Genomic DNA, 13533 nt, shown 5'->3' with positions numbered 1-13533 from the left:
GGGTCATTGTCAGGTGGTTGTAAAGTGCCTGAATGGTGATCAAGCTCTGCGCTATGAAATATCTGGAAAATTACGGATGACTTACAGTACGAGAATCGCGCTCCTCTCCGTTTAAACTAATCTCGTTAGGTTAGTTTTGGATATCTTATTACATTATAACCCCTATGAAATAATAGCGTCCGGACCGGTCAAATTTATCAATTTATCGTGATATTGAATAGTGGATAAAACAATAATTATTTATTTATATATTAATCTATCAAAACATTGCATAATTCTTGCCACTAAACACTACATCAAAGATTCAATCTTTGTGGCGCATGGATTATAAGAGCTTTCAAGATGCATTATCGTCGTCGATTCTATTGTAGTATATTGGAGAGTTATGAAGCAGGGGAACCGGATCCCAAGAAGATCAATGTTCTGGACGCGATGAGCCTTGCCGTTTCAGCTTGAAAAATAAATGTGTGTTCAATGGATGACACCTTGACATAGAATTCAAGTGAAATGTTATAATAATAAAGGCACTAGAAAACTGCAAATTTAATGAAATTCCGTTTCAGCTTGAAAAATAAATGTGTGTTCAATGGATGACACCTTGACATAGAATTCAAGTGAAATGTTATAATAATAAAGGCACTAGAAAACTGCAAATTTAATGAAATGCTTAAATTATCGCAATGAAATGGTCATGAATACCTTTTGAACTACCTTCAAGAGAATTTTATTTCGAATATTTGACTGTCGAGGAAATAATTGAGAGTATATAGGAAGCGAAGAAAGTGATAATGAAGTCAAAAGAGGAAATTGTAGTTATAAAGCCATCTTAATTTAAAAAAGCTACAAGTTATGAGGATATTGAATAATTCTCTATTGCATCACCAGACACTAACACCAAAATCTCTAATAGTGTTAATAAAAATCCAAGATGATACTTACGTGCGACATCAATTTCAAGAAAAACCAAGTCACAATTGAATCATTCTTCACAAAATTAATATAAATATAAAACTAATTTTATGTAAATTTGAGTTATTAAACTATATATCAAAGGGACCAATAGAAAGGCTAATTTTTTATTAATAAATTTAACACGTTGTCCCCGATTCGGGACCGACCATATTTATTAATTTATCATGGTTCTTAATTTATTGCAGATTAATTTATAGGGATTGTAATATCTTCCTTGTCAAAAAACCGATTGAAAATCAACTTAATAATAAACAAAAAAGAAGACTCTCTCTCTCTTCTGAGAACAGTATGGAAAACACATGAATGAAAAAACTTGAATAGAGTGCAGCTATGCTAGATCCATTTGGTTGGGTATGAATGTTAATATCTTTGTTGTTTCTGATCAGTTTCTCAACATGATCAATTGGGTCATAAGTTGGTATTTTACTGAAGATCAAAACATCCCTCCTCTATGTATGGTAGATGATAAAAAAAAACTTTACATATTCATGTGCACTATATGGTATATCTGGAAGGATAGGTGTTCTCTTATTTTTCCAAACACTAAACTTCACCAGTGGGGAACTATTGCTAGAATTAACTATCTTCTGCAACAATGTGATAGAGCTTTTGTTAGAGATCATAATAACAGTTCTAATAGATTGCAGGTAAAATAATGTCTGCCTTCAGACAAGGATTTATTAAGATAAATATTGATGGATCTTATGTTCCAAGTACCAAAAAATGAAGCATTGGACTAATTATACGTAATTTTGCAGGTCAATGCATAGGAGCAAAAGGCATCCGGGTGAGAGAGGAAGTTGCATAGGAATATGGAGCTGAATATTTTGAATGTAAAGCTCTGAAAAAAGCAGTGGAATGGTTGGAGGAACTAAACTTTAGCAATGCAATCCTAGAGGTTGACTGTAAGTCTGTGGCTCGATCAATAAATGAAGATGATATTCAGGTCCATTAGTTCAATTAGGGGATTCTTTTACAAGTTGTGAATAAATTTGAAGATAAGCATCTCTGGTTTTGTAAGTCTGTACACAGACTAAGTAATCAAGTAGCTCATTTAATAGCTAAAAAAACTAGAGATGAAAATCCTGATTGTCGGTTTGAAGGAAATCTATCATCTGATATCCATAGAGAATGATAATTGTAATATTTTTTTATAATAGATTAGGGGAGCAAAAATCATTCACCAACTCCCAAGACCGCATCTTGCAGAGGCCCTGCCCAAATGAAGCTTCATCGTTTCAGATGATGCAATATAGGTCTCCGGCATTGGCCTTATTCACGTGGTTGTTAGCCAGTGATGCCAATAAATTCGATAAATCGAATTTAGCATGCATAAAAGCAGGCCAAAGCATCGCGGCATTCGCTTCCCTTAGGAAATGCCAAGCAAACTTGTATTTTGTTCTCAACCAACATCCCTTCCCTATATATGTCTTATTTGTATTTTTACAAATTAGATTGGGGGAGCAAAAATCATTCACCAACTCCCAAGGGATAAATTTTTTTTTAGTATGAAAAAAAAAACTGATCCCGATTTTAACTCGTGTTATTATTAGTACAATAACTCTAGACTCACTTCGGAAATCTCCCGAAGTGATCACCGAGTGACCAAGGTAGTCAATATCGGTTGTACATGCCGATATTACAGGTTTTTATCGGATATCGGAAAATACCTATACGATATCGAAAATATCAGCGATACAAAGACGAAATGATATTATCGGTTGTACATGCCGGTACAGACCGATATATCGGTTTTACTTATACACCTTCGTGAATAATTTTTTCATCAACATGCATCTAGCCTTTACAGACAAGTACAATGTCAATTGGAGAAGGTAAAAAGCCCTAATATATTTATAATATGATAAAATCAATGACTATATGGTAGGATATAAGATGGAAATCATATTTCGATTGCAAGGAAGAGAAATATAAAAGATAAATATGAAGGATAACAAAAAATATTTACTAGCATAATGGGATAACAATCACAACGTTGGCTAAGAGCTTCTCCAATGGCATGTATGTGGAGATAAATGTCAAAATCCACCTAGGATACACATCCATCTTTTTCTAAAATCATTCTCCAACCTTGATGTCTTAAACCAATGTGTAAATGACTTTGGGTAGACATTGTCTACCAATCCTAATCAGCTTTTACTTAATTGAATTGACTTTATTAGTAAAATTTATCTTACTAATTACCCAATATAAAGAAAAGAGCCATTTTTGGACCGTGGCCATCCTCAATTACTAAAATATCCCTAACTTACTTCTCCATCTAACTATGAAAGAAAGGGTGAAGTCGTAACTTGACTAAACAATAGAAAAACTTCTGTTTTCCCTGTGTCAAACGTTTTTCATCAGAACTTCCGAGAACCTCCGCCATGATTTCGACGACAAATCTGAGACCTAACATCAGATTTTAACCCAGGTTAGTCAATTTCGTATCCTATTATTCTTTAATTTTGGGAATTTCAATCTTTTTACCTTAAAATTTTTGACCTAAAATTTGATTTTTGGCTTCCCAATTTCAGAAATCAGTGCAATTGATTTCCGTTTATCATGCTACTGAACATCTGAAACCTTAAAATCAAATTTCCATTACTTTTTTTCTCTCTGCGGATTCATCTTTTGATCGTTAGGTTTAAATCAGTAATGGGTTTGCTTATTTTCACACATAGAACGACGTCACAGAAATCAAAGTGAACAGCTGCGAGGTATAGGTTGGTGACTTTATCTAGAATGGTTTTTCATGAAATTCAACCTTTAATTTTGAATGGCTTTTCTTGAAAACAGATAAATCATGTAAATTAGGTACCAAAATTGAGATTCAGGTTACTCAAGTGTTTTGCGAATATTACTTGATGATAAACTTAACTTTGCTTGCATTTAGGGTCAAGGTTGAGCATCCTGATCAAGCCAAGTTTGAACAACTCAGTAAAGAAATTGCTGAATCTGCTGCTGCATTTTCCATCTCTTCACCAACACACATCAGTATCCCAAAAACCACAGGACTAAACTAAATATTCACTTTAGATGTTGATATTATTTTATTACCACATTGTTTTCATGGGATTAGTTAGAGTTGAATTTTGCCTCTGCATTCACTAATATCTTCCCAGCTTGCATTTATTTCTTGAATAGCATGTTCAAAGTGTACAAATGTCTGAATAGTTTTTCGTCATGTATCATGGACTTCTTGCTTTTTACTCTAGCTAGGCTTTTGGGAGTTGATGACTTTATCCACAGTCACACATCGAGTCCTGAAAGTATAACCTTCCATGAAAGAGGAGAAGAAAATGAGGCGCTGATAACACATTTTACGTTCAAACATAAAGTTGATAGTACTGTTATAGGATTACATAATGAACTGTCGTCACCCGTCTCAGTGACGACCCTGTTGGTTTGTGATTTACATAGCAAGTTTCAGAAATGTTGCCCTATAATAACCCTCTCTCCCCTATCATGATAGATAAAAAACATGAATAGCAGCATCTACATTTGCCGGTGGGTTGACACTGCGGCACTGCCACAACACCTTTCTAGCCATATATTAATATGATGTTTTCAGTTGTGAAGCATATATGATGTTAGACTGATTGGAATAGTAACTCTAGAACTGTGAGTAAGTGGCCGGGGGGTGTAAAGTAAGATTAGTTGTAGCTGTAAGGACATGGGAATTGGACCTGACTTATAGTACTCATATACTCTGCCATGTTCACACTCCATATTTCAGAAAATAAGAGAAAAATACAGGGTAATGTTTATAAGAGAGTAAAAAACATTTTTGTATTGACACGTGTTCACACTCCACATTTCTATTTGCAGGGGAAAGTGATGGAAAAGATTATTCAACAAGCTGGACACAAACAAACTGAAATTCATCTTAGAGAACCTATGTCGGGCCTCACAATCGTGGTTGATGGCAGTTTAATATCACAAACGAAGGAGGTGATCTTCACTTAAAAAATGGTGTTTATGAACGTGCAAAGAAACAGATAACTTATTTATATTTTGCAGTTGGATAACCCCCCACTTTTACTTTAATGATATTTCAATGTCATTTTGCAGGTTGCGGAATTAATTTTGAAGTCGTATCCTACCCAAATTTTAAGTGAATGAGAAAATAGTTTGAAGGTAAGTAGGTAACTACCAATTTAGAATATTAAAAATATCAATTTTATAGATTCCTGTACAATGTAGATGCAGGTCTAACAAATTAATACTGAAAAAAAAGGGTTGTTACACTAGCTTTACAGAAGGGAAACCTCAATTGAAGGCTGTTGATGGGGAAACAAAGATCTTGACCCCTGAAGCGTGTTGGATATTTCATTATATGATTTTTTCTGTAAATTTATTGTGTTGCCTTTTAGGTACTATTCAGAACTTGAGTGTCTCTTTTTTCTATTTTTTCTATTGAACCGCCTAATCAATGTTGCTTCCGCAGACTGCAGGATGGTTGCATGATCATGTAGTACCTGATGGGTCGAGGGAGAGACTGGTTTGATTGTCACATTACATTTCTTTGTCAATCCTTCAGAAATTTAAGCAATGGGAAATCTTGGAATCATTGAGCAAGGTCGACTATGGCAGTGGATTGATACCACAGTCAACAATCCTTGCTCTATCTTGACAGATGATTGATACCACAACGGATGCAATTAACAATCCACTCTCTATTGAAGCCGTACAATTATTTATGTAAATGACTACTTTGAATTGAGAAGTTACAGAAAGAAAAATTTAGTTCTTAGTTCTTGAATTTTGGTGTTTATTGATAGACACATTTTTGTGTCTGAATTGTTCTCAGTGTCTCTATTGCTAGTGCTTGATTTTGTACTTATTATGATGTTTTTATGTTTGTGTGGGTGTTTTTGGAGAAATACACTTGTATGGAAAAAGTTGCTCAAAAAGTGCTATTTGGACCCCTGGAGAACATTTGCTATACGGTCCCCAGATTTGGCTAAGGGACACCCAAGGTTATGCGTAACCCAAATTCATCCTTAGCACCCAAATTTGTCCTCAGCACCCATCTTCTATTCGCACCCCAGAAAAGGATAGGGGCACTTCATCTTCAACATTTCAAAAATAAAAATGGCGGAAAAACATTTTCATTCACAGGCAGATTTTTCGATCGGATTTTGGAGGAGTTTTTGTGTGATTCAATCGCTGAAACTTCATGGGTAGTTGTGATATGTCCTAACAGAGCCGGTATGGGTGTTTGTTTCGATCAAATTTGGCTGGACAACTTGGTTTAATCCAAACAGGGAGTTGGAGGAAAAACATGAGCTTGCACGAGTTGCGAGGAATTTAAACGTGTTCTGCTCATGTTTGATGACTCGAGCAACACTTTGGACCTTGACAAAGATAAATAAGGAGATTTTGCAGATGTAGAAACGCGTGAGAAGCTAAATCAGGGAAGAAAATATTCCCAGAATATTTTCTTTACTGTCCGAGTTCGATGAAGAATATTGAGAATTATGGCGTGATTAAATGAGGTTGAGGAGATAAATAGATTGTTGGATCATAGAGAAGGGGGACGAAGAGTTTGGAGTCGAGAGGAGAGCTTAAGAGGTGTGAATCAAGAGTTTTCAGAACTCTGTTTCTGCTGCTGCACCAAGAACACGAAAAAAAAAGACCACCAGAGGAAGTCGTTTATCAACAGTGACAACGACAGCCACACGAGGGTCGCAGAGATACAACAACAGCAGTTCTTTTTTATCGTTCTTCGTAACAGTGTTTTGCAACAATTATAAATGTTGCAAACACCCGATTTTCATCATTTTCTCCATTTCATCATTTGTACACCTACTTTGAGCAATGAAATCAACTTTTGAGCGTGTTTCTAACATCATGATGAGCTAAACCCAATCCTTGGGGCTATTGAGGAAGCCGTTGTTTAGGTAAAAGTGATATATTTCTATTAATTAATTACAACAACTCTATTATGATTTTTGCATTGAACTAAAAATTGTTTATATGATTTTGATTAGTTAGGTGTAATTTCTCTTGATAGAATATGCTTGCTTTAGGGTTTTGATATTCTGTGCTTGGATTAACATCTATTCTTTTGGAAATCTACATGTCTAGGCAATACTATTAGAATCAATTTGAATGTTGAGTTGCATAATTATTGTTTTATTAAATCACTAATATCAATCAATGGTGGAATCCTAGTCCCATTCTCTCCATAATTTTCACAACATCTTTTTAATTTAGTTTGCTATTTTTATTTATTAAAAAAAATCTAAAAATCCACTTTCACAAGTTTTGAACGAATCATATTACTACAACAACATTGAAAATCACATCATTTATCAGTCCGGAACAGAATGCAATGAAATTGTGATTTTTATTTAAAATTGTTCATATTCATGGCATGTTGTGATTATTACAAGTCTTCAAACGGAACAACAGGAAGCAATGCACAATCTTGGGTTCAGGAGGCAGGTGCACATACGTGTTATACTAATACTAATTAAAAGAAGATGTTACATGCAATATTGTTGGAGATGGATTTTTTTCTTTCCCTAATTTTAAGGAAAAATAGATTGAGGATGTCTTATTTGTGTTTCCACATGGAAAACACACACAATGACCATTGGAGAAGGTCTAATAAACCACCTTGTATTTTGGAAATTTGAGATATATGTATGATTCTTATTATTTTTTGCTATAGTTTTATAATTATTTGAAATTCTACATTAAATGACATATCTCCTGTAAAAACAAATATTATCATTTGTATAGGTGTATAGGACCCGACCGATACGATACTGATACGCGATATTAACTACCTTGCGAGTGACACAAAACCTTGACGCCACTTTACACGACCCTAATCCCAATGCTCGAACCATTAACCTACCGTCGCACGATTTGTTTTCGGTGGAGAGCATGGGTGCGTTTAGCACCACTCTTATTAGCAAGGTTTTTCAAAAAATAAAAATGAAATGGAAAACTTGAATAGAAAAAAGTAAACAAAAAAGAAAAGGACCAAAAGTTAGTAGCATTTGGGGTCTCACGTCTAGATTTCAACGGGACTTGAAAAATCTCATTTTCCTTTCCAACATATTTGAAGACAGAGACACGAGAGGAGAAAAAAGAGAAGTCAAATATAAGTACGTAAACCAAACCGGTCGTACAACAGAGAGCAAACTGTAAGGAAATATACAATTGCTATTTTGAGATGTATTCACCGCCGAATGACGGACCCCAGAAGAAGAAGATAACACCTTGTCATGTCGCGGGTGAATATGGTCACCTGCTTACATTTGACAGCGTGGTGGTCTCCCTCTACCTGCAAAATATCCAAAGGGATTAGATTTCTTATTGGAAAATGAAATATTTTCATTTATTTATTCCGATTTTCTGCGCAGTAGTTTCATATATTCTATATTAAAAGTGAAAGAGGAGAAAGGAAAAGATCTTTTTCCTACCAAAATAAATCTTGTGTGTTTTGTCTCTCTACATCTTTACCGGTTGTCCTTTGGTGTGGTACGATTTGCTTCTTTACTTTGTGTAGTTTGATCTTAAATGATCTTTCTTGATTAGTTGGTTTTCCTCTTTATTTTCCTTATCTTGTTAATCTTTCTTCATCTAGCTCATCATTTGATTGCCTATAACAAAGCCTGCGGGAGAGTCTATAGCACTCTAACTTAGACTTCACCAAGACAATGGCATAATTTATCAAGCAAGAAGATTTATGTAAGGTCACCGACAAGCATTTTCGCTTCCATCTTCTTCTATTTTTTTCATTTTACATTTTTCTTTTCTTTATTATAGTAACTGATTAACATTATCTATTCACATAAATATAACCTGGTTTACGGGTATACAAGTTAACAGGATTCCTAATAATCACCTGCCGACTTTACGACTATTTCAAAATGACTTTACCACAGTAAGTAACGTGGTCCCTACCTAAATCCAGCCAGTTGGACTAGCCCCACTGCTAAACCCAACCCCGTCAAACCTCTCTATACAACTAATTAAATACAAACCTCTATCACGGTGGAGATCGAACCCCTGACTTGTTCCTTACTGGAGTTGATGGGATACCACTGTATTATAAAGACATGAATTTGGTAGATTTAAAACGTTTGGATACCAGAAGCAGAAGTTAAGAGTAGAAGTTTGGAAGCAAAAAAAGTTTTGCTTCACAAAAAATTATCTTTATTAAATTTTAAAAGTTATTTTAAAATCATGTACAAAATATAATTTATGACATTTTTGTTTCGAGAAGTAAAAAAAAAAACGATTTCTGAATATGCATTCAAACATCCTGTAAACTTCTTGATGGTCTTTTAAAGGAGAGCCTCCGAGAGTCTGAGTCAAAAATCGGTGACAAGAAAGGTGTACCCTGACAAATCCAAAGTTTGCCATGCAAATGACAGGAAAGCATCTTTGAGAATGATTTGGTCAATGGAAAGGACGATTTCACTAAGCTTGACTTTTTAGTGATGTACCGCATATGTCTGTCCAATAACTAACCATAACTAATCCGTAAAATTGATCGTGCTTGATATTGTAGGAGTCGACATGATATTTTGGATCATGCATGACGGAATGACGGAAAGAGAAATGAGCAAATAATTAACGGGCTGATATGATTCGGGATCATACTATGATCCCATAATCGAATCCATAATATCAGAAATCTAAAATATCGAAGTTATAAAAAATCTAGAATATCCAAGTCGCCAACAACTTCGGTCCCTGCTACTCGTGGTTCATTCTGTTGGGGATTGGTATCGTGACGACCCTTCACATGTATATACATACGATACGATACGATACGGTGGTATCGGTGATTCTGATTACTGACCAGATATTGATGGATACCGATAGTGATTGAACGAACAAATAGATTTCTATCGAGTTTTGGTATTTTTATCCTTATCATAGAGATATATATATAGAGATTTGCATATGTAGATGTTTAAGTAGACTTCGAAATATAAATAAAAAAGAAGTTAATTAACCTTTGAATCCAAAAAATATTGTAGTTTAAATAAATTATTAGTCATATATGACTAATTAAACATATTTCAGCGTCGATAATTGCACTAGTTGCTTTCTGGTGCTGGGTGACCCTTTTCGAATTGCATATATTTGCGAAAAGAATTCATATAAAGGCCGTAAGGAGGAGGACTGATCATTTCCAAAAAGAATTTGAGTAAACGCGATTCCAAATAATCCAATTTTCACGTTGTTTATATTTCCTCCGTTTCTAAAAAATAGGTTTGTTTAAGAACTAATTATTATAGCCAATTTTTCATAGTTTTTTCTACTTTATCCATGACCCAGTTGATTGGATATTAGAGAAAAATGGAGAGAGAAGTGGTCCCCTCTTCATATTAAGAGAGAAAAAGAAAAAAAAAAAAGTAGTCCCTCCATGTGTAAATTAGTAAACTAATAACGTTTGACTTTCCACATAAGAAAATAAGCATATTTTTCTTAAAACATCCAAATAAAGAAACAAACTTATTTTTTAGAAACGGAGGGAGTATATATTTTGATTTTAAAACAAAATGGAAAAAAAATACTAGAATAAAGTTGTTTTTTAAATTTTGATTTAAGCATATCTTTTTTGCTAAATTGTTAAAAATTTACTGCTGAATACTTAAAAATGTACATCAAAAACGTTAGCCTAAACAGGCTAAGACCAGCCTCAATTGAGCAAAATGGAAAACACAAGAAAACCCAAAAGCGACCTAAACAAGAAACTTAATGTAGTTACCTAAAATCGGTGAGAGGCTAAAGTGGAATTCTAGGGTTTCTAAAAGTGAGTTATGAACATTCTTCGCGTAAACCACGCACAGTGGCCGTTCAAAGGCTGCTTCAGTCACAGGGAAGAGGCTTAGGATCGGTCTTAGGGAGGGAAGCAGATGAAGAGAGAAATCAGAGAATTATAGGGTTTGAAGAAGAATTGCTCTGAGAGTTTACGAGAAAGATTGTGTTAGCTTAGAGAAATAGAGGAACTATTTATAGCTGAATTCTCTAATCTCAGGTCGGTGAAGATAAGGATTGTCTTCCGTGCCATGCGGATCAATTCTCCTGTCTCTCCAGGAATAGATATAGATAAACTAGGTTGAGTTTATCTCATTATTCCACCGCCTTTACTTTCTTCCACGGTGAGAAATAAGCTGGGTATTTCTCAAACATGTTGTAGACCACCAGACCAAAACCCTAATTGTTATCCCCCACATTTGTTTGAAGTTGAGTCATCCTTTGTGATGATGTGTTGAGAGAGAGAAATATTCTCTTTAGCCGAGTTGTCCAAGATAGAGAGATATTCTCCGATTTGTAAGAATGACTAGGATGAGTCAAGTGAAAAGGCATGGGATGCCTCAGAATTCGTGTGGAGAGTCTGAAAAGGAGACTTGATTCATACATGGGGCTCGTGCCTATCATGGAGAATATTCGGCCCCGAGATTTCCCGGGAGATTGGAGAGTTTGTGGAGAGATGTGAATATCTCTGGGATATAGGAGGAGATGTGAATCTCTCTGGGATTTTGCAGAGAGATTTGAATCTCTCTGGGACTTTGAGGAGAGATTTGAATCTCTCCGAGATTTTGTTGAGAGATTGAGATTTGAATCTCTTCGAGATTTTGGCAGAGAGATTTGAATCTCTTCGAGATTTTGAGGAGAGATGTGGATTTCTCCGAGATTTTGCTGAGAGATTTGAATCTCTCCGAGACTTTGCAGAGAGATTTTGAGAGATGTGAATCTCTCCGAAATTTTGCAGGAGATTTGAATCTCTCCGGAATTTCGCTGAGAAATTTGAATCTCTCCGAGATTTTGAAGACGGATCAAAATCTCTAGAAGATTTTCTAAACAATTCTGAATCTCTCTGTGGTCAGCTGTGACTCGTCTTGAAGAGAGAGAAAGGGATTTGTACGCCCGACTAATGTATCTGCGGGACTTTGGATCACTTATCTTTGACCAGCGTATCTTGAAGAGATGTGCTATAAATCAATTGTGTCTATATTTATGGGGCCGACGTGACCAGTGTATCTCAGAAGGATATTCTAGGAATCTGTCGAAAGGTCCCGTAGGCAGAATAACCAGTGTATCCCGCGGGGATGTCCGAAAAATTATCTGAAAACCTCATTAAGTCGATTCAGAGCATAGAGTATACATGACCAGTGTATCTGGCGATGATGTACTAGGAATCAGTCCTTGATCTCAAAAAGGATGAGTCGTGCTTACAGGAGACATGAAATTCTCCGCTCTGGGTCATAAGTCCACCGAGGACGTTTTCACGCATCTACAGAGCCTACATGACCAGCAGTATCTTGTCGAGGATGTATACTAGGAATCATGGCATCACAATCAGCCACGTTCGTGAAGACTTGCTGGAATTGTGGTTATTTCGGTTCATAAGTCTGTCGGGGACGTTTTACGCTCTACAGAACCTAATGACCAGCAATATCTCGCGGGGATGTGTGCTATGAATCACGACATCACGACCAGCAGTGTCTCGCGGGGACGTATACTAGAAATCGTGGCTAGGAGTGCCTTGAAGGCTAAGGGTTTAATCTCTCCCGTGAGAGTTGAGTTTTATCCATGGTCTTGAAATGACGCTTTTACCCCTTATCCAAATTTCACCATCTACACTTGGAAAAACATGAAATAACTAGCATAAAAAGACCGAAGGTACACCAGAAAATATAACTGGTCAAACACAAATGTATCCCCTCTACTCATTTTTGCTCATTTCTTAGTCAGCTTGTAACTATGATGTAGATATATATAGCTCAAGGCTATTCTAACGTTACACCACCTTGCTCGGATAAACCAATGGATATTATCCTAAGGGGTAAGGTCTCGTTGAGCTTTTTTACAACTCAGTTCGTACTATTATTACAGGGATGAACCCTACCCGGAATATGAACTTTAAAAGAAAACTGTACATGTAAATCAGAAGAAAAGTAAATATTGTGATGATGATATAGTATAGCCAATTCCCCACCACATATCAGTGCCATAACTTCAGCTAATATCTTTTGAAGTTACCCCTATCCCATCAGCAAAAGCACCAAAGAAAACACCACTATGATCAAGCATGAACTTATGAGAGCCTAACCAGGAGTTTAGCTCAGACATCCCTCTAATCCTTCTCTCCATAAAAGAAATAATTTTACTTCAATTTTAGGTTTTACTGCTTTACCATTACTTCTAGCCCCACATGAAAAAAAATAATCTTAATATACCTGGCTCCGTCCCTGATCACGACCTCCACCGACAAAATCATACCTCACCAAAACCAATATTGTCCATAGACGCTCCATCACAATATAATTTTGATTCATAGAGGGAATCTGAAACAAGCCTCACCTACAATTATGTTGTAGATGTTTCCAGCTTCTAAAGCCAGAAAATTGCATAATCTGCCAATCATACACTGGATTCCTCATTAGAAAAATTGCATAATCTATCGTTATAAGTTCAATGATCGTTTTTCAAACCCAGTGGCATATACCATGGTTGTGAAAATCCTAGGTTCCATTCAAAAATTTTCTGAAAATGATTCAAGTCGTTTATTTGAATCGT

The 13533-nt window shown here is 35.6% G+C and overlaps 1 long non-coding RNA gene across 7 annotated transcripts; it reads left to right on the top strand.

Moving 5' to 3' along the window:
• Nucleotides 1-3305: 3305 nt before the first annotated feature.
• LOC113317671 lies at nucleotides 3306-5812 on the top strand. 7 transcript variants are annotated; one of them, XR_003343827.1, is made up of 5 exons: nucleotides 3306-3406; nucleotides 3869-4926; nucleotides 5047-5112; nucleotides 5227-5348; nucleotides 5423-5812. It is a non-coding gene; the product is annotated as an uncharacterized LOC113317671 (long non-coding RNA). The 7 variants fall into 7 exon arrangements; XR_003343825.1 differs by adding an exon at nucleotides 3510-3692 and having other exon boundaries at nucleotides 5047-5348; XR_003343826.1 differs by adding an exon at nucleotides 3510-3698 and having other exon boundaries at nucleotides 5047-5348.
• Nucleotides 5813-13533: the final 7721 nt, after the last annotated feature.

Source organism: Papaver somniferum, chromosome 10 (genome assembly GCF_003573695.1).
Source record: "Papaver somniferum cultivar HN1 chromosome 10, ASM357369v1, whole genome shotgun sequence".
Lineage (NCBI taxonomy): Eukaryota > Viridiplantae > Streptophyta > Magnoliopsida > Ranunculales > Papaveraceae > Papaver > Papaver somniferum.
The sequence above is the reverse complement of the archived record's forward strand: the minus strand, read 5'-3'. Positions and strand labels throughout refer to the sequence as shown.